At 36.6% G+C, this 22,906-nt stretch overlaps 1 pseudogene across 3 annotated transcripts in view; it reads right to left on the bottom strand.

Annotated features, from left to right (window-relative positions):
* The window catches only part of LOC145676362 (glucose dehydrogenase [FAD, quinone] pseudogene), a 146,747-nt pseudogene extending 125,000 nt beyond the window's left edge, over positions 1 to 21,747 (bottom strand). For 2 of the 3 annotated variants that reach the window (XR_014129380.1, XR_014129383.1), the window contains exon 1: positions 21,518 to 21,746. The product of XR_014129380.1 is annotated as a glucose dehydrogenase [FAD, quinone] pseudogene, transcript variant X1 (transcript). Of the gene's footprint in view, positions 1 to 21,468 lie in introns of all 3 variants that reach the window. The other variant, XR_014129385.1, reaches the window with a different exon arrangement.
* Positions 21,748 to 22,906: the final 1,159 nt, after the last annotated feature.

The following is a 22,906-nucleotide window of genomic DNA, read 5'->3' as shown; positions in this document are numbered from 1 at the left end:
CAGGGAGTGATGATAGTGAGTTTGATCAAATAAGGGGGCAGGTAATCCAGGGTTTAGTAGAAGTGGAAAGAAGGTTTCCTTCTAATGTTGTCCTAAAGTGCTTTTCAGTGTTCGTAATGACATGAGTAAGATCGTTTATACGGTAACGTAGACGAATATAAAGAAGCTCAATTGTTTGGATTAAATCCTGATACTGCAGTGTTAGAATGGCTTGGTTTGATTTAGTTTAACGTCCCACATTTATGCCTGCTAGGCTAAAGGAGACGTGGACCTACTGATTATAATTGAATCCGACCAGTTTGGTCGTTCAATTGTACACCACCGGGAATCGAACCAGTGACCACGAATCGAAGTCAAGCGTGCTAGCCACTAGACCAAACGGGGGTTCTACAGTGTCAGAATGGAGAGAGTACAAGTCAAGTTCTAAGTCGATAAATGATTTTCAAGTTCTTAAAGATTTAACGCGGAAAGTTCGTTCTGTGCCATTATCAAGTGCTGCCTGTGAACGTGGAGTCAGTGTTGTTTATATTAAAAGTTTCGAAAGAACCCGTATGTTGGCGAGTACCTTTCAATCTTTATTAACAATTAAACTCAGTGGATCTCCTTTAAAATTATGGGATTCTGTTACTGCTGCTCATACGTGGACTTCTTCTGACCATCACATGTTCAACTCTCGTTACACACGGAAAGAAAGTGAAGTTTAATCTTAATTTTTTTTTCTCTAAGGTAAGATACGTTATTGCAAACTATATTTTAGGTCTATCTACAGTAACACAATCATTCATTACTCGTATTATTGTGGCTCTCTCCGCTGGTCTACTGGCTAGCATTCGCGCACCATCTTCGGTGCACGGGGTCCCGGGTTCGTTTCCCGGAGGAAGCGCCTTACAAAAATTTGAACGATTACCGTGGTTCGGATTCCACCTTAAACTGTAAGTCCACATCTCATAGCTTCGCTGCTGATAAGGGACACTAAATTTAAATAAGCAAATCAATCGTATTGTTGTATTTGTGCTTTCATTTTCTAAGGTTTAACGTCCTACGAATATTCAGTAAAACTAAGGAAGACGGTCATGATGAGATAGATAATAATGGTGGATTAAGATAGTGGAAGGAGGCGGGAGGATCCCAAGAAAACCCACACACAATTGTTTGTATACCACAAGCAAAATTTGGCGCGAGCTAGGATCCAGCCAGGGATTCCACGCACCTGAGGTGAGCGCTCAACCACTGAAGTAGCACGGCTTTTTGTTGTCTATCAAGTATTTGTATTAAAATTATATCTGTTATTTATAATAATATATTCTTGCTAATAATACAATATAAATACATAGTATTATTTAGACTTACATAAGTGACCGGATATCTGAGCGACCAAACTGAAATACTAAATACTTCCCGAAAAAACGGGAATTTCATAAATAATAAAAACTATGCTCTGACTCTACTGTTCATGGGGATCTATGGCTGGCCAGGTGAAGCGCTTCAAGTTAGTAGTTCTAATGCTTGGTTAGGACATCGGTTCTCAGGGACTATTATTTCTGGCTTATAGATCTCTACCGCATTTTCGTGAATCCAGTCTTCAATATGATGGTAAACACAAGGGTACTGTGGTCCCACGGGACTCTAACCTTGGACCATACGCACCGAAGTGTATATTAAATGTAGTAGATATGTTATCAATTTTGGTTAAATGAATAAATAACATTAAAGTATTTTTTAAATAATAATGTTGACTAGTTTAAACATTAATTATTATTATTATTATTATTACAAGTAATAATAATAATAATAATAATAATAATAATAATAATAATAATAATAATAATAATAATAATAATCCAATAAAATGTCAACTTTTTGGAGGCTCCACGAAGCATTAGCGTGGATCGCTGAACTTCTTCCCCCCACCATTTTCAAATGATTTCGCACCCTTCTAGTACACTCTGAATATTTAATATGATCTGAATAGACTAGATAAGAAATAATGAAAGTCCGAAGTTAGGGCCTCGCCTAGGTTCATTACATATTTTAGTAATATAGGCTTCGACTATTGATACAAAACATGATTTTATACTATAAAAACACATTAGTTAAGAAAAAAAAATCATACTATGTTATATTTTCAAATATACAGATAAATGTATAATTGTTTTATGATTAATGTATTTAAAATATTAGAAATTCTATTTACTGTATACTGCATTAACTCTTTTTATATTACTACGTACGGAGTCATGAGCAGTGTATAATAAATTTGTATTTGATAATTGATATTTTATTTGTAATAGTAATAGTATTAGTAATCCTATTATTAGAAGAGGTCAGAGGTAGAAACACAGATATTGCGTTACTGGGGAAACAATTGACCGTCGTGGTGGTAGCAGATGGCGAGTTACCACAAACAGGGAAGCCCGTGGGCTGATTGAACAAGCCAAGGAAACTCCCCATTCAAATTCGCATCAACTAGGACAAGGTACTACTGACTATTCTGAAGCACGTCAAACAGCCATTTGGGGACTCAGGAAGGCTAATCACTTCGCTCAACGCGTAGCCATTAAGAAATTTTATTAGCGGAATTATATCAGACGACGACGTTAATCTGCGGAGGAAAATATACATGGGAACTGGATAGGTGTCATTTTTACCGATGAATTTTTACATATATATATATATATATATATATATATATATATATATATATATATATATATATATATATATATATATATACAGGGTGGGCCATTTTAATTAATCCATGGAAATATCTGAAAAATGATAAAACATAGAAGAAATTTTTGAAGTACACGTTATGTATTGCTAAGGGGGAAAACCAATTCCGCCAAAAGTACCCCTCCCCGCCCCCCGTAAATGGAGGTAACGGGGGGTAACTTTGAAATGTCAAATGGGAACATGGGTCGAGTAATACCTCGTTCGAAAGGTCTTGGAAAACTAAGTAACGCTGTACCGAAAGATGTTTCATATTGTGCACCAGTTTCAAAATGGCCGCCATGATATGGTTCGGAAACTCCAGTACCCGTAGTATGAAAACCATGGAAGGTAAATGAATGGAACAAAATTGAAATACGTAAATATCATAGGGCATATCGAATGATGTAATCCCTGTGATCCCAATGGCCTCCCTGAAGGGGTCTTGTGGGCTAACTTCAAAATTTCAATGTCCGACCGGACAACGGTTCGGGCGTACGCTTGACCTACCCAATGCTGTTTGGAAGGCAGACTTCATGCATAGAGAATTGGTGCACTAAGTTAACGCGGATGGCCGCAGTTACATTTTGATTAACTATTAGCATTCATGTCATATTGTGAGCTTGAGAGACGAAACGGTGTGTACGTATATCCCCGAAATGCTTTCTGAATAACCAGCACGCATTGCATAAAAGTTTCTCTTTTTTTAGTCACTACAGCGCCATCCTTACAAACAAATGTTTCAACCACACCATACCTATTTGTAAGGTTAGCCTTAATTTACGAATTAAAGTAGAGTTCTCGTTTGAACTTTCACTTTACTTTCTACCTCACTCACATACAGAGCGCAGGGAGAGATTATTTTGCAGGACTTGGATTTCTCTCTATACATTATGGCAATTTTACTCTAATATTTTTATCTCTGTTGTATTATTCTCGAGCCTTGGAACGCCTCCGTGGTTTTCCTATTTAATTTTCGTTATTTTCATTTATGTCTAACCATATTCATACTATGGGCACTAGACGTTTTCTTAGACACAGTCACCATGTCTTTGCGATCATTTTGAAAACGGTGTCTCATGTCGAAAATTTTCTTACAGAAGCTGTTTGATATTAATTTGTCTATGTAACGTGATGTTACTCGCTTCAAGCTGCTATTTGAAATTTTCAAGTTGGCCCCGGATACCTTACAGTTGGCCCTTGGAGTCACCCCGACAACACCTCTCGATGTGCCTTACGTCAGTTAGCTACTCCAGTTTTTCTTTTGTTGATTTATCTCCAATCGCTTTCATACTACGGGTACTAAACCTTTTCTCTGACACGGATACTATGTTTCGGCGGCCTTTTGAGAACACTGCCATTTCACATCAATCGTTTTCTCCTGCAATATGTTAGATTTTGCAAGATTTATCGAACGAGGTACCACTCGACTCATGTTACTATTTGAAATTTTGAAGTTAGCCCACAAGACACCTTTAGGGAGGCCACTGGGATCACAGGGACCACACCGTTCGATGTGCCCTATGATATTTACGTATTTCAATTTTGTTCCATTCATTTACCTTCCATGGTTTTCACACTATGGGTACTGGAGTTTCCGAACCATATTATGGCGGCCATTTTGAAACCGGTGCACAATATGGAACATCTTTTGGTACAGCGTTACTTAGTTTTCCAAGACCTTTCGAACGAGGTATTACTTGACCCATGTTCCCATTTGACATTTCAAAGTTATCCCCCGTTACCCCCATTTAGGGGGGGCGGGGAGGGGTACTTTCGGCGGAATCGGGTTTCCCCCTTAGCAATATATAACGTGTACTTGAAATATTTCTTCTATGTTTGATCATTTTTCAGATATTTCCGTGGATTAATTAAAATGGCCCACCCTGTATATATATATATATATATATATATATATATATATATATATATATATATATATATATATATATATTTGTACAAATGATGGGCCAGTCTGTGTCTTCCGTGAGAAAGGTTCCAAGTTTGATCCTGATGGTGGTACAGGTGTTCCAATGGACACATATGAATGGCTGTCTCTCTGGATCCCTGCTGAGTGCTGACTGTCTTGGATATCTGTACAGGATTAATGGACATCTTACTAGTGCGCAGTATAAATTCATCTTCGAGAATATTATGCTACCATCTTAATAAGTGTTTAGAGAGATTGTAATTCTAAATTTAGAACATATTTTCGTCTAGGAGGCGTTTCGAAAAGAAAAGTCTCAATTAAACTATTAAATTATAAAGAATTCTCGCAGGCAAATAACAGTAGACAAATAACACTACTGTAGGAATCGAAAATACTTCGCACCGCAATTCGCAAATGAACGAATCAAATTCATTTGTATTATAATTAATTAGACACGTAATTAATAATTGTGCTTGTGGTTTATTTTTATGAATGCACAGTGAAACTTTTGAAACTTTCGTGTAGGGATAATGACATTATTTTTATTCATTATCGGAGCGTGGGATTATTTTAAGTATTGAGAGAAAATTTAGACCGGCTTGAGGCAACTTTTACTTAACTTGGTTGGCATCATTGTCGTAACTTGAAATAAGAATCCTTTCCTGCCTTACCGACATCCCAACAAGGCTTCTCAGTAAAAACAATGTATTGCAAAACCATGTTTTCTTGATTGTTTTCTAACAATAATCTTTTGAGGAGTGTTGGGAAACATAGCGGTTTACCATTCAGAAAAAGAGCGCCTGTGGTTCGAAACGTTGTGAGTAAAGAATGAACCATTAAATTATTGCAAATACTGTAAGTTAAATCAGGATGTTTCGCAGGACACTAAAAAGGAAGGATATTTCTCGATTTTCTAGGTGTCTTTGAAATTCAAAGTACTCTTATGTGTAGGAACTAGGTCCGAACGAAATTCAATTCAGAAATATTTCGCTAAAGACTAAATTATGACTACCACCTTAGAAAGTACGTCCACAAAACTAGAGAGTAAAATAAGTATTTGGTGAAAAGTAAAGTGTTTAAGTATTATTCGTAAGATTAATCCTTCAAACACTACTGAAGGGAAAGTTCTAACTAATTTCATACATTAAATCTCCTTACAATGAAAGATTTCAACTAAAATTATAGCTATTTTAAATATTTCACTTCAGAGAGTAACTATAAGAAACAATAAACTTGCTAGAAAATAAAGTATTAAAACACACACATAGTACTGTGGATCAAGACTCTACATTATGCTCAATCTCCTTCAAAAGTTCAGATGAAACTATATCGTTTTTTCACACCTGGAAACGTTACACTCTCTCAATTTCATGAAAATTCTTAACCTTTCTTTCTAAATGAACTTTCCCAAGATCGCCTCCGAGTGGGATTGGATTCTTTTTCGAAAAGAAAACTGATCCTTCGTGGTTATATGGTTCCACGTCTCACTTAGCCTCTGATGTAACGGACGCCAAACTCAAAATCAACCATCGAAGTAAAAACTTAAAACTAAATCGCTTTTTCGCATTCATACTCTGTTTTATGAAAGAGTATTAAGCACGCTTTTAAGATTACATTTACAATCGAACAAATTAACTTGGAGTGTTGCCTTTTAGAATACTTAATTTTCATTCCGCAACATAGGCCTATTAGACAACTTCGCGTAAAACGATACTTGTAGATCTTCATGTTAATAGATACTTCTTATTGACAACTATTATGTTAATTATTTCAGTCCCTTTTCCACGTATTACTTTGCGGGAAAAAAAAATGGAGTAAACAACATAGCAATCATATCTATGGTCATTTTTATGGAACAAAAGATTTGATGTCACTTTTAAAATATTCTGCATGGAATCGTACACGCAATTAGAAAAAAAAAAGTTGTTAAAATAATTTTGATACTTTCATATTTGTTTACGTAGTAATGTAACGTTTTATCACAGTATTGTGCATCGAAAATGAAATCTTTCAGCTTAACGTCCCACAAATATGCCCTTTGAAATAAGGGAGATGATGATTAAAGCAAGTGAATGATAGCGGAAGAATTGGTAGAATGAGAAAGTAGGAGGAAACAGGAGTATCCCGAGAAAATCCACGGGCACGATGACCATAAACTTACTTGAACGGGGATAGAACCAGGGACACCACGCACCAGCAGTAAACAATCTACTATTGACCCACCGTGAACCGTGCCCCCATATTGTGCATCGAAGAAATTAATAAATGTAGCTACTTGTTTCCGGTAAAGGCAAATCAAACTGCATTACAAAATAATAAAAAAAAAAAAAGTAGTTAGCGTTACTTGATACGCAATAAACAGGAAAGTAATCTTTTATTATAATTTGCGGGCACGTTGCCTAAGGTTTTACTACAGTTTAATTTTTACGTTATGACAATGAAGTTCCTCCCTTTTATAAAATTCTTGAAAATTTCAATGTTCGTTAAGGACAAAAGTTTGAATTATTTAGGCATGTTCAAATTGACTACATGAAACGAGTAGGTAGGAGATAATACAGAGCCGAGGACTTGAATTGATAATTATCGCATAGCTGGAACTACTACAGACTGTACGCTGACTACACCACAATGGCTAGTTTGCAAAGTGCATCTTGGTAAACACAGATACAGAAATTATAAGAGAAGTGCGGTGATTACTCCACGTACTTTTTTCTGCCTGGTTAAAATAATTTTCGAATATAATTAGAACTGTCGTTGTGCCAGAGTTTCGTTGAACTGCTAATCCTAAGAGCGGAGAAATAACAATGGGGTTTTAAAATTTAGGCCATAAATAAAATATCTCAAAAGTCTCTCCTGTTAAAAAGATGAAACTAGGTATATAAACTTATTAAAATAAATAGATATCCTAGCGCTTCGAAACTTCGGCATCTACAGGAAAATGCACAGGGTTGATTTCTGTAATACTTTCTCAATATGTAAACATGAATATATATCTGTCTGTCTGTCTCCTTATCACAGGAAAACGGCTGAACCATTTAAAACAAATTTTTTGAGAAATATTAGTATTTGGCTGAAGCCGTGATTTCACCATATCACTTTCATCAAAATAAATATCTTAAAGGAGGAACGGGGTTCAAAATCCATGATAAAAATAGAGCATGCTACGTCTCCATCATATTAGGGACTTCCAACTGGGTATAAAAAATCGTCATTAAAACGGCGATGGCCCCAGAAATTGTGTTCATAAGTAAATTAGGCACACCCTCATTAAAACAAGTGAAGGCGTGTCCTAAAGTTTTCAAAATTTAGCTTCTAAAAGCAAACGGAGCGATTTCTAAAAATGAAATTGGTGTTGTCTACCTCATCATCAGGGATAAATATTGAACCGTTTAGAAATCAATTTTGGAAAATGGTTATTGCTTTGCTTGAGTAGGGTTTTTATCATGTTACTTTCATTAGAATAGGTATCCTAAGGGAAGGGGGGAGGAATTCAAAATTTGTAACCAAAATATACTATCTTATGTTAGGCACATGCAATTTTGTATATAAATTCATTTTTAAAAGTAAGATTGCGCTTGTCTCAATGTTTCTGAAAATTCCTCTCGTAAAGGGGAATAACCTACATTATTCTCAATCCATCTTTGAAATGATATTTTCCAAACTCTGTGGCCAATCAAATCGTTTCTTCATACCAATAAATGTTAGACTTACTACTTAATTCAGGCAATATTTGAACATTCACTATAAGTGAATTTTCTCAAAGTCGAGACTTCACTAAATAACATACTCCGTTCTATGAAAAGACATTAAACACATTCTTAAGATTATACCTATTTACATTCAAACAAACTAACGTGAAGTGCAGCCTTCCCGGGTTCGATTACCGGTAAGGGCACTCGGTCGAAAAAGCTTAAAAGGTGGTACCTAACTTATATGTCCCAGGCCGCTTCCTTCTTTCCCAATCCTTTCTTCTTTTTTCCATTTCCCCGGATAATGTGCTCGCCGAGGGACGTCATTCCTCAAATATGACGGGCTAAATAGCCTTAGTTGCTGAAAGCCCAGAAATCTAAACCCTAAATCCCCTGAAGTACTGCCTTTTAGACTCTTATTTGCGTTCCACAACATATTAGACAATTTCACGTAAAACGATACCAATAACATTTTATTTTATGGTAATGGACAATTTAAATCGACAACTAATTGTTAACGTTCATTTTTTCAGTACATCTACATGTTACTTCGAAAGCCTATTCAGTCTAAACAATGATAACATTAATGATTATATATCCATTTTCATCTTCTTAGGAACAAAAGTCTTATTGCCACTTTTGAAACACTACACAACTGACCATACATATAATTAGAATAAACTTTCGTTAAAATAATTTATTACACTTGTGCATCCTAAAAATTAACAAAAGTAATTACTTGTTTATAGTAAACTTAAAATCAAAATATATTACAAAATGATAGAAATTATAGTTGTCATACGTGGCACGTGATAAATAAGGAAGTATTGTTTTATTAAAGATTGCTGACATGTTGATTAAAGTTTTATTAATGTTTCAGTTCCACGTTATGACAATGAAGCTTGTTATATATATATATATATATATATATATATATATATATATATATATATATATATATATATATATATATACATATATATATATATATATATATATATATATATATATATATATATATATATATATATATATATATATATATATAGATAGATAGATAGATAGATAGATAGATAGATAGATAGATATATAGATATAGATATATAGATATATAATTTCTTGATAATCTTAACATTTTCTAAAAATAAAATTTGAATTATTTGCACATATTTAAAATCGACTAGCATGAAACTAATAATAGTAAGATACATTTTTTTAATGATAGAGAGTTGCTAAACGAAATATCACGAACAACATAAAAAAGTAATGCAGTCTACTGGACTTGAATTAATGATAATCCGAAAACGAAAACTATAACTACACACTAACTACTCCACGAAATCAAATTTACAAATGATTCTTGGAAAATGTATTTACTGGAATTATAAAGAGAGTGAGTGATCACTTCCCATGTTTTGTGTGTAAGTTTGTATCTATTCTTTTGATTACGAGTACACGCCTTTGGCACGGAATACCTGGGTTCGATTCCCGGTGAGAGCTCATGTGGTTGGGATTCCAAGTTAAGCTGTAGGTTCACGTCTCATATAGTCTCACTGCTGAAAGGGACGACGTTAAACTCAAAATCAAATCAAATAAAACTTTTTTGTTTACGTGTAAAATAATGAATACCTATGCAAATCGGGAGTGTCAGATGTATAATGAGTAACATTATGACATTATTACACATATTTCTTGTAAAAACACATAATTCTCTCTCTCTTTGAAAATTTCCCTGCGCATTTGCCAAGTTTACAAAAAAGCAAGAGGGGACGTACATTCCTCTAAGCTTTAGTTCAACTCCTGAGCGGAATAAATAGCATTACTCTTCACTATGAAATCACTAGTACAATCCTCATGACAGGTAATTTCAATATGCGTTACTTGAGAGTTACAATACGTCAACATTTATGCCGACGACACGTCCGCATTTTCAGAATAATAATTTTTGTCCGCATACATTTTCCAAAATTTCAACATTTGTTCGCATTTTCTAAGCTGAAGTGTATTCAATTTCATATGTTCAATTTCAGACATTTCATACGTAACGGTGTGTTTCGCTTATTGTATTGAAAGAAGAAATTGAAGACTTAGGGGCAAAAACTCGTCAAGTCCAAAAAGTGAAAGCGTAAGGCGGCATTTAGATTTGATGATAAATCATCAGGGGTAGAGATTTTTTTTTATCATATGCAAGAGAGATATTTTCTATTTACACACGGCGATATCGCTCGGAGATATCCCTCACAGAGGTCAATAGAGTCTGACATCTTTTGGAGGTTATGTGAACTATTTCAGAAAAATACAGGGCCACGATGTTTGCTTGTGGTGTGTGTGTGTGTGTGTGTGCGTTTCTACCTGCCACTCGTGAAAGGACAATTCCTGTTTCTTGGTAATTTGTGTTCCCGCCGTAGTAAAATAAAGAGCTTGAAATGGAAAAGAACTATTATGTGGATTTTGCAATTATCATGTCCGTGGCAATGATATAATTGTGTTTATGTTTAAAAAAGAAAAGAAATATAGAACGGTGTTACCTATTTAGACAGTTAAGGACTCGTCAATCGTAAGCTGAAAGATAAGTGTCGTTTTATTGCTGGGGTTTTTAATTCATTTTTTGTATTTGTGTCCACAGAATATATTTAAATTAAAAGATAAAATATACATTCTTGTCCCAGTATTTAAACATACAACACACACACACACACACACACATATATATATATATATATATATATATATATATATATATATACCTTGTATACTAATCCGTAACTACGCAACTTCTCGTTAAATCTTTTAGGATTTATGGTATCTTTAGATACCATGGCGTAAGTGTTGTCTTTGACCGCTTATTTAGGTTCTATAACAGGTATTTAGGCCGGCTTTTTTATTGGTCAAAAAAAGGATGCATTTTGAAACCAGATGATCATCTGGGTGGCGCCGAGTGGGGGCAGAGGGAAGTGACTTATCCTTGAGGAAATTTCAAAACTTTTTCAAGCCTTTAGTTTCTAACATACCAGATTGAAACTTTGCACACGGATTGTGTGCATCTTTGAGTAGGCCTATTTCTCAATTCTTTAGATCCATGTGTACTCGGCCCGAGGCTGAGGGTCGCAACTATTCCGAGGGGGCGATTTAAAAAAAAAAAATCCGATTTTTCCCAATTTTTCCGCTTTAGGTGTACGATACGCACATGTGAGTCATACCGTTGGAAAGGGCTTGTTATATTGAAAATAATAGTGTTTGATCCATGACTCTAGGCCAAATAGTAACGACGCAATAAATTTTTATAATATGATTGAGTTGATTTTGAGTTTAATGTCCTGTTCAGCAGTGATGCTATGTGAGACGTGGACCTTCTGATTAACGTGGAATCCAAACCACATGAGCTCCCACTGGAAATCGAACCCGGGTCTCCCATGCCAAAGGCGCGTACGCTAACCGGTTAGCTATGCGTGTGAGTGTGGCATAAATTCAGACTTTAAAAAAAAATTTCATCCCTTTGTTTTCAAGATACAAGATTGAAATTTTGCACACGCATTGTGTACGTAAGTACGTATTTTCAAGAAATTTTCAGATCCCTACGTGAACCCAGGGCCGGGCCAGAGTCACTGTCGGATGTAGAAGGTAAAAAATCGGGGAGCCAGCCAGACCCCAGACGATGATAGGTACCAGGGAAGCAAGAAAGTTCGTGCGCTTTTTAACCACTCCCGCGTCCATTTGGCTGCTGCGCCGACATCTGTAGCCGTAGCATGAAAGTTTTAACTGTTTGGGAAAGCTTATTCATTGACGCATCAGCCACGGTGAATACAACAACGCATTTGTTAGTGTGCTGTGTAAAAATCGCTCGTGATCATGTCAGTGTCAAATGAAGTTCAAAGAGCTTGTTTGCTTTACGAGTTTAAATTGGGGACAAATGGTGCAGAAGCAGCTAGAAAAATGTGTGTTGTCTTCGGAGAGGGTGTAATAAGTAAACGTACAGCACAAAAATGGTTCCAGACCTTTTCAACTGGTGACGAGACCTTGCAAGATAAGCTTCGCTCTGGGGGCCTAAATCAGTGGATATGGACCACCTGAAGGCCGCTATTGAAGATGATTCCAGTCAAACATGTGAGGAACTTGCTCACCAATTCGAGGTAAGCAGGGAAACCATTCGGGTAAGTCTTTATCAGTTGGGGAAGACCTGGAAACTGGGTCAGTGGGTTCCTCCGCAGCTGACCGCTATGAGCCAAGTTCTAAGACTGAATATCTGTTCATCTTTGTTGACGAAAAAAAAAAAAAAAAAATATGTCCGGTTTTGGACCGTATATTAACTTGTGACGAGAACTGGGTCATGTATGACAATAAAAAACGGTCATACCATTGGTTATTACCGAATGATCCGAAGCCTTTGAATACAAAACCGAACATCCATCAACGCAAGGTTTTGCTCTGTGTTTGATGGATTACAAACGGTATCGTGCACTACGAATTCTTGGAACGTGGTAGGACAATTACCAAAGATGTGTATTCATCACAACTGAGAACGGTAGCCACCAAACTGACCCAGAAACAGCCAGCACTAGTGAACAGAAGAGATGTGCTCAATCACCAAGACAACGCGCGCACTCACATCGGGAAACAGACGCTGGAGGTAATCTCAGAACTTGGTTGGGAGCTTCTACCTCATCCTCCCTACTCCCCAGATGTCGCCCCTTCGGATTACTATTTATTCTTGGGCACGGACAACTTTATGCGTGACAGGCAGTTCAAGACTGAACAAGACCTCAAAAATGCAGTTGCTGAATTTTTCGAGTCTCGGGAACAAATATTCTACAAAACTGGCATTTACAAGCTTGTTGAGCGCTGGGAGAAGGTTGTAGAAACAAATGTAGGCTATTTTGCCGAATAAATAAACCGTTAAAACCCTGTAATTGACAGTTTTCTTTCATAGAATAAAAGCGCACGAACTTTCTTGCTTCCCTGGTATATCATGACTTTACTATAAACTTTCAAAAATATATAAATAATAAATTATTTTTCACTCAAAAAACTGGGGTCCTAGGGAGGGCCGGATTTAGGGGGGTGCAAAAGTGCACGTGCAGCCCCGCTTTGTTGTAAATATATCGGCCGCGGTGGCTCAGTGGTAGAGCGTTCACCTCTGGTGCATGGGTTCCTGGTTCAAACCCTGCTCTCGCCAAGTGAACTTTGTGGTGGACAAACACCTTGTAGGTGGGTTTCCATCCACTTTCTTCATTCCACCATTTCATTCATTTCTCATTCTCACCGTCTCCTTTAGCCTAACCGTTATAGCCGTGGGACTTAAAACTAAAAAAAATTCATTTCATTTCGTTGTAAATATACACTACCTAAAGTGAGAAGCTAGCAGAGAGTTTTACAAAATCAATAGTTTAAGTCAATTTTCGGAAGGTTGAAGGAAAAGAATTCATCGAGACCAGACACTTAGCATTTCCAAAGGAATTTCTCATTCACATCACAGATGCCTAAAGCATTTAAAAAACTCAAATTTAATTCAAATGTACTGGTAGTTATTGGTGCACCCCCTCAGAGAATCCTAGATCTAGGTCCCCCGGCCCTGGGCTAGAGCCGCCACTGGCCAAAGTGGTGAAATGTTTCGGGGGGGATTCTTTTTTAAAAAATCCGGGTTTTCCCGAATTTTCCGGTTCAGGTGTATGATACGGACATATGAGTGGTATCGTTGGAAAGGGTTTGTTATACTGAAGAAAATGGCGTTTGAACCATGACTCTAGGCCAAATAGTAACGATGCAGTAAATTATATATATAATTTAAATTTTGCAGGATTTAAATTTAGCACACGTATTGTGTACATAACTACGTATTTTCAGAAAAAAATCATATCCCTACGTGAACCCAGGCTCGGACCAGAGGGACGAAAAAATTTCGAAAAATATCCCGGTTTTCCTCGATTTTTCAGTTTCTGGTGTATAATACGGACAAAGGAGTGGTACCGTAGGAAAGGATGTTCTATTCTGAAGAAAATTAGGTATAAACCATGATCCTATTATAAATGATCCCATGAGCTTAATATATTTCAAATTCTATCGAGAATCAAATTCATGGTGTATATTTCAAGATGAAGTTTCCCTATTTATTCAATAAACTTGTATTTCAGCATATAAAGGCAAATATTTTTGCTAACTTCATATACCCGGCATTTCATTGCAGTTTATTTTATTATAAACCATTGCTTAATTCTACATATTATAGAATTGTTCATAATATTTGTCAAATTACCTCCGACATTTTCAAGTATAAATGTATTTTTTTTTCATTTCTTTATATAACGAAATGTAATGCCATAGTGACATTTTGCACTATGCTCTCTGTTTCGTTACGAGCTAAAGGTGACTATTTTATTTCTAAACGAAAAATAAAATTAGTTATATTTAATTCCAGAATTAAAGATGATGGAAACCAATGTGCTGACCACACACAAAACAAATCCATCTTCTTGACCATAGCTAATTAAGGACTAAATTGAAGAGCATTCAATTTATTTTTGAGCTGTAAACTTATTCGTAGTTTTTATTAATACTAAAATCTAGAACAGTTTTACGCTTGTAAAATTTTACTTCATGTTGTTCGCTTGACAATAAATATATAAATACTTGCAGAATATCGAATCACACCTTAAACTGTAACTATATTATCCTGTTTACTTGAGTCCTGTCTGATCAATGAAAATATAAAAATAAAAAAGTAGTGGGACCCAATGTGCTACGGAATAAGATACACAAGTCACCTACTATATATATACAGGACCGGATTTAGGGGGTACAAGGGTGAACGTGCACCCCCTTCCGTTGTAAATATACACTACCTAAAGTGAGAAGCTAGCAGAGAGTTTTGTAAAATCAATAGTTTAAGTCAATTTTCTGAAGGTTGAAGGAAAAGAATTTGAGACCAGACACTTAGCATTTCCAAAGGAATTCCTCATTCACATCACAGATGCCTAAAGGCATTTAAAAAACTCAAATTTAATTCAAATGTACTGGTAGTTATTGGTGTACCCCCTCAGAGATTCCTGGATCCGGCCCTATATATATCCGGGCCAGAGGTGGACAAAAAATCTAAAAACACTTCATACAGGACACGTAAGTTTGGCCCTTCACTGTATAACACGTGTTCCGGTTGCCGATCGTTTTTTGTTTTTAATGTGTCATGTGGACCTTCCTCTTCCGTTAACAGTAACCAGTTCACCTGTGAGTGTCGTGGTATGAAAGTGGTGCGTTAAATGGGCGACCTGACAGAATTCCAAAGAGGCATGATCGTTGGTGCCCGTCTGGTTGGAGCTTCAGTGGCAACAGTGGCGAACATTGGGGAATGCGGCGTAGGATCGACACTGCGTACGATCGAAACTGCGTAGGATCAAAAAATTCAGCTCAAAACCTGTTTCGATCCTACGCAGTTACGACCGTACGCAGTTTCGATTCTACGCAGTTTTGGTCCTACGCAGTTGCTTTGAAATAATTTAAGTTTTAATCATGCGCTCAAAAAATATTTTTTTTCTCTCTCTCTCTTTAATTTGTTTAACCTGTGCAGCTATAAATTAGGGTTATATTCATGGACTCCACACGACCTAAACTGCGTAGGATCGAAACTGCGTAGGATCCACACTGCGTAGGATCGAAACTGCGTACGATCGAAACTGCGTAGGATCCACACTGCAGGTAGGATGGACAAGTTACAGGCGTATGGATTGAGAATCAATTATGATTTGTAATGATGACTATGTCAGAAGTGTAATACTACAGCTTCGACGGAATATAATGTAAAATAGTTATGTAATATGAAGAATTTAAAGTAATGAAGAATATGATGTACGATGAATATTGAAGGATAAGAATAATAATAATGTTTAACGAATATTTCGATTGTAAAGATATTATTTCGTAAAGGCTGTCAGAAAGTTAGAGAAACAAAAGTCAGATAAAGATTCATATGCTGTTCTGTGTGTACTTGTCTGCGTAATATGAATGAAAATTTATATGATTTTATGTACAGCTTAACGACCTAATCACCAGTTATTCATATGTATGTCAACAACGTTACAATATTGTACTTCGCTTTGGGAGTTTCTCATTTGTACACTGAACCTCAAATCGATTTATAATCGGAACACGTACCCGTGGGAGTAGGAGCATTTCAATGTATACCGTTACATTTCACAAAAATATTTTTAACCGTAAAAGATTCGAAATTAAACTACTATTCAAATAGAGAATAAAATTACGAAAGTTTACAATTATTACTGGAAATCAATGCTGTCATCCATTTTGAACATTTTAAAAGAACATAGTTTCTAATGTATTGAAATTTAATTTCTTATGAATAGTTTGAAACGTTGTAAATAGTTGTAAAGAACCTGGAGAAAATTCATCAAAATCCTCCTACAATGGGGAAGCCGTGTTAGACATTTAGTTAGTGGATGGTGGCATTGGAAAAGTCCGGGTCTCCCGAGCACAGTGGTGATATCAGAAATCGGGCCCCAGCCATGAGGCTCTAGAAAAATGGAGTCCCGAAGTTTTGGGCGCGGGTTCTTTCTATACGCCTATTAAACATGAAATTGTATGTGGGTGGTGAAGTTGGAAATGTTTGGGTCGTCTGAGCACAGTGTTAACGTCAGAAATTGGGCCCTTGTCTCAAATGTCCAAAAATGGTGTCCCGAAATTTTGAGCTTGGCTTCATTCTATTTTTCTTTTAAGCATGGAGTTATTGGATACATATTGTGGTGTTGGAAAGCTCCGGGACCTGAGACTCCAGAAATGAGATCCCAAAAGTTTGGGTTCAGGTCTCTTTTATTTGCCTATTTAACATGGTGTTGTACTATAGTGTTACCGTTTGAAAGGTCGGGGTCGATTAACGAAAGCGGTAATGTCAGAAATTGGGCCCTGGCATCGAAGCTCCAGAAAATGTGATTCCGAAATGTTGGGCTCGAATCCACTCTATTTCTCGTTTAAGCATGGAGTTGTTGCATACAGATGGTGACGTTGGAAAGATCCGATTCCCCTCAGCACAGTGGTGGTCAGGAACCGGGCCCCCACCATGGGGTCCCAGAAATGGAGTCCCAATGTTTTGGGCATGAGCCCCTTCTATACGCCTATTAAACATGAATTGTTGTACGAAGGTGAAAAACTTGTATCTTCCAAAAAAAAAAAAAAAAAAAAGAACTTGTATCTTCCTTATAATTATTAGATAATAATCTCAGCTCCTAAACACGTATAAAAGATACCGAAGTTATATTTCAGCAAAAAACAATTACCATAAAACATCTCTTTGCATGTGTCATGACTGAAATGTATTATACTTTGCTTCCCTCCCAAATAAATAAATAAACGATTACAGTCGATAAGCGTAAATCTGGCAGAACCTATTTTCCGAAACCTAAAACAAATCACGCAGATTGTTTATTGCTTGTTCGAGATTGTCCCATTACATTTTCGGTCGCGATTGTCCACATTACATTTTCGGTTTTTCATTGTTTGTAATTAACTATACCATAACAGAAATTCCCGCTACGAACAAATTACACGTTAGGTATACGCCTATGTGTCTCGTCTCGAGGACTTCTGGGCCGCGGTGGCTTAGTGACAGAGGGTTCCCACATGATGCGGGGCCCTGGTTCTATGTCAACTTGCGCAAAGTGGGGTTTGTGGTGAACAAACACCGTGTGTGAGGGTTTTCTCGCAGTTTCCACTTCCCACAACTCTTTCATTTCACTATTCCCTTTATTTTCATCATCTGCGTCTCCTTTAGTCTACCCAGGATGACAGTCGGACATAAAACTTAAAGATTGCATTTTCATTTTCACATTTGGAGACCCTGTATCTGTGTTCCTTGAGTGCCCCAAATGCTAAATAATAATGGGTTGGAAGGTCCATGAAGTTTAGTACCTGGTACACCCATTATCTCAACTTGCCCAAAAAGTTAAGGGCTCACGTTAAGTTAACGCCCCAAAACTTTGGTTTTCACACCTTATTAACTATATTGGCCCAAAAGATGAAATTTGTTAGCCCGTCGATCTTTATCTCGACTAGCCCAGAAAGTTGGGAAGCTCTGGTGAAGTTAGCCCCCAAATTTTCGGCGCCTATATCACATTAACTATGGGAGAACGAAAGCTGAAATTTGGTAGCCCATCCAGCCCGTAGACAGTACTATATAGGCCATTCATTCTCTGGACCAGCCCAGAAACTTGGGGGGGGGGGGGATCACGTTAAATTAGAGCCCGAAATCTTTGGCGCGCATATCTCATTAACCCTTTCGGGACAAAAATCGATTTTGGGGTTTTCGTAGACTTTCAGTTAATGATTTATTGCCCAAACACTGTTAGCCCGATTGATATCGTTTACGTCTTGATTTTAGAAGAGGGACATGGCTATTTTTTGATGTAAGTTAGATTGCAGTGTTGCTAACGGGAGGGATTATTGAAAAAATGTAGGAGTGATTTTTTTTTTAAATTCCCTAGCCGAATTTCATTATTTTTTCTAGCTGGCAACACCGAAGCCACATTCATAAAAATATGGCAATTCATAAAAATATATGGTTAAGTATTGGTATTCATAATCCAGTGGAAATGCTGAACTGCAAATCACTAGAATGTAGCTGCTAATGTGTATATTTGTGTGTGTTTTAAATGTTAAATATTAAATATGGTGTCATGCGTCAATTACAGGTTTTATTTTTTTTCTGTAGTTAACAATAAGATTCAGAAAAGAAAAGGAATTAAATGAAATGTCTAGCTTTACTAATTCAGACTAATCTTATACCCCACGGCTATGCCCTTTTGGCTAAAGGAGATGGATGATTAATGAAAGTGTTATGAAAAAAAATCATTAAATGATAATGTGAGAAAAAAACGGGAAAACCCTCAAGAAAACCTACGGATATGGTATTATCCACCACAAATCTCTACCACACGGGTAGTGATTGAGCCCGGTTTTTTTGCATCAAAAGTGAGCACTCTACCAGTAAGTCATCGTGCATCCCTTCCTATATAGTGAGGCTGTTCACCCGAAAACCATTAGTTAAAAACAAAATTGCATATAAATCTCAAATTCTGATTTTGTTCCTTGTATTTATTTTGAAATCTGTAGGGAAAATTTGCGAAATTAGAAATATAAAATATGAGAAAATTAAGAAAGAAGTCAGGTAGGGTCTATGTCTTTAGACCAGCTTCTTGTCAGTTTTCCTTCTAAAAAAATAAAAATTGATAATAATAATAATAATAATAATAATAATAATAATAATAATAATAATAATAATAATAATAATAATAAGAAGAAGAAGAAGAAGAAGAAGAAGAAGAAGAAAGAAGAAGACGAAGAAGGAGGAGGAGGAGGAGGAACAGAAAATATGGACCGAATCAGGTAATAGCAGTGCAAATATGCTGTAAAAAGTTACACATTATTTGCCAAAGAACATGCCCTGTGCAAGAGTGAAACGTACTCGCAATTTATCTTAGCTTTGGCTTGAAAGCGTAGGAGTGGTGCTTCTTTCTTTGTACCATTTACTTTCCCAGTTGACATGGGTGGACCACCTCATTCAAGGTCGGCACCTCGTACCTTTAAACCGGCTAAAGTTTGATCAGACTTCCCAGTGGTTACTCGTTCAAGAGCGCATGCCACAAACAAATAATACCCGTATGATAAGCAGGGTATTGGTTTACGCCCATTAGCGAGATAAACCGAGGTAAACATACAAGCATCTCCAATGTCGGCGCTGGAACGCTAAGGCAAGCTCACTCCCCACTGACATCCCAAACACCTTAAGTTATCGAGACCATGACATGATCACAATCCAACAGAGTCCAAGCCATTTCTGGGAACCATTGGGAACTAGAGAATGAAATCTCAGTCCTGTCTACCTCGTTTTGAGGTACCACATACATTCCCCGGACTCAATGGCACATGTTAGTCGGCTATTTGGGAGACGGGAGAAGGATCTCCTGTCCCGGTAGTGTCAGAACCCTGCTAATTTCAATCGTACGTAATGGTGTATTAGTAATTCTTCACTCAATGCCACTCCTCAGTATAGCAACACCTGTCTCGAGGTGGTGTTGGTATTAATCACCCATTTGGGAGATGGAACAAGCCTCTCCTCTCCCGGTAGGAGCGACAGTCAATCCATTTCTGGGAACCCGCAAACCTTCTTCCCGGAAGTATCTCTGGAAGAAGCATTAAGTACAATATGAGATCAAATGTCATTCCAGCATTCGCTTAATGGAGCTGATTCTGGTATAAATATTAGTACTACTTATATTATTATTATTATTATTATTATTATTATTATTATTATTATTATTATTATTATTATTATTATTATTATTATTATTATTATTCTGAGAATGACAGAATCACGATAATTGGTTGCGGGATTTTAACTTTCAAGTTTCCGATTATGAGATTATGAATAGTATTGATGTTGCATTATAATCGTTCGCGTGATGAAAAACTGACTTCTGAAAAGAAGAGAAAAAAGTGTTACACAAACAGGTATCTGCAAGAAGAATTTTCGCTCACTAAATAAAGTGTAATCACACGAGCTTGTTATGGGGGAAAAGTTGAGTTCGAGCTCCGAAGCTGTTACGTTTTACATACTGACTGTACGCACTAGTCTGAATTAAGAACGTCATATAAGTTTTACATTGTTGGTTCTCATTCAACTTATAGCCCTATCCCCTCAATTTTAAACGATAAATGGTGTTTTGATTGTATGATTGTTTTGATAGTTATTACAAGTGTATCCTGGAAACGGGTAGATTTACTTCATGTATGTACACAATGTTTCTTCCAGACATGTCTCTTGGGGGGCACTGCCTCCCCCTCCCGGAGCTCTGAGAGTGCCCACCCGGAGGAGACCAAAAATAATAATATTAAACAGAATAGTACCATCAGTGACCCCCCGTAATCCTAAGTGTGCCCCCCGGAACAATTTTTCTGAAAGAAACACTGTCAGAAACCAAAATATATCAATTTGTTATAATCAAAATATGCAAATAAAAATGTAGTATAATAATTTCCATCACCAAGCATCAAAGCTACTGTCATTGATAAGAAACGAAATCACAGTAGACCAATTAGCGTATTTTAAGAAAAATAAATAGAAACACATTTCTCATTGCTTACTTTTAAGAAGTTGAATATTTGCCATTATCTCACACAAGAAGTAACTCACCAACTGCAATAAGATGTGATGAAAATGTCCCTTTATGTACACGTGATAATGTTGCTATTAAAGTTACAAGGAGGAAATAAATGTTTAAAACTAAAAGAAAGAAGACTTTCGCAGCGTCAGTCCAGAAACACTGAAAACAGTATAATGATGTTGCAAATTCCCAGGGTCTTTGCTGATAATAAACGTAGTTGTCTTTCACTTCCCTGCGACCTTGACATTGGAGTAACAATACCCAATTCTAGCCTTCCAAGTGGAAAGGACACTGACCCCTTCTATGCTGTTTATACTTCGTTTTCTCCAAGAAGAGGACTTTGTACTCTTTAACACGCGTAGCGTTAGCGTGCTTTAAGGTAAAGGTTAACAGTCGGTTGGCTGTTGTTGCAAGTGTACTAGTTAGTACTACGACAAGTGGAAAAGTATTCATTACTCTAAGTTAATTACTTCCTGTTTTTAGACTTCCAAATGCATAATTGTCAGAAGTCTTATAGAACAGCTTCTGTCTGCCGACAGGTATAAGAGCAAAAACGCTAAGAGATATCGAGAAGTGTGTTTTTTTTTTTTTTCGATCGATCCAGCTTCCCAGGAATAAGTTACATCTTTTCTCATGCAAATCGGAAGTGGTTCAAATTAATCATTTCCGGCTTCAATATTTATCGTCATAGACCAAAAATGCTAATAACTAGCGACGAATAGTTTCCTGTAATCGATTCAGGGTCTCAAGAGAACGATAATGACAATCAGCAACACTTAACCAAAACCAGAAGTGCTTCAAAGTTACTGTTATTCCGGTTTGAATATTGATTTTCATAGAGCAAAAACGGCAAAAGATATCGAGATGCGGATATTTGCAATCGATTTATTGTCTGAAAAATAGGTTCCATCATTCTCAAACTTACTATTCAAACCGGCAGTGGTTAAAGCGAACCATTTCCGTTTTCGACATTTATCATAATAGAGCATAAATAGTAATAGATAACGACAAACGATTTTCTGCAATCGGTTCAGAGTCTCAAGAAAACATATAATTAGAACCAACAACAATCTACAAACACTAGAAGTGGTTGAAATTTACTACCACGTCCAACTTTAATATTGATTTCCATTGAGCAAAAACGGTACGAGATATCGATAGGTTGTTTTGTACAATCGATTCAACTTACCGAGAATAGGTTCCATCTTTTCCGTTAAATCTCTATTCAAAACCGGAAGTACTTGAAATTAACGATTCTTGGTTTCAACCTTTATCCCCATAGAACAAAAACAGAAATGGACAGCAAGTAACGGTTTCTTGATGTAGATTCCGCGTCCGAGGAACAGGTTCTATCTTTCATCTTATTATCTTTTGCAATCAATAGTTATAGATATACTACAGTGAATATAGGGCGTGTC

Source organism: Thermobia domestica, chromosome 2, assembly GCF_964235325.1.
Source record: "Thermobia domestica chromosome 2, izTheDome1.hap1.1, whole genome shotgun sequence".
Taxonomy (NCBI): Eukaryota; Metazoa; Arthropoda; class Insecta; order Zygentoma; family Lepismatidae; genus Thermobia; species Thermobia domestica.
Note: the sequence above shows the minus strand (reverse complement) of the source record. Positions and strands in the feature narration are given on the sequence as shown.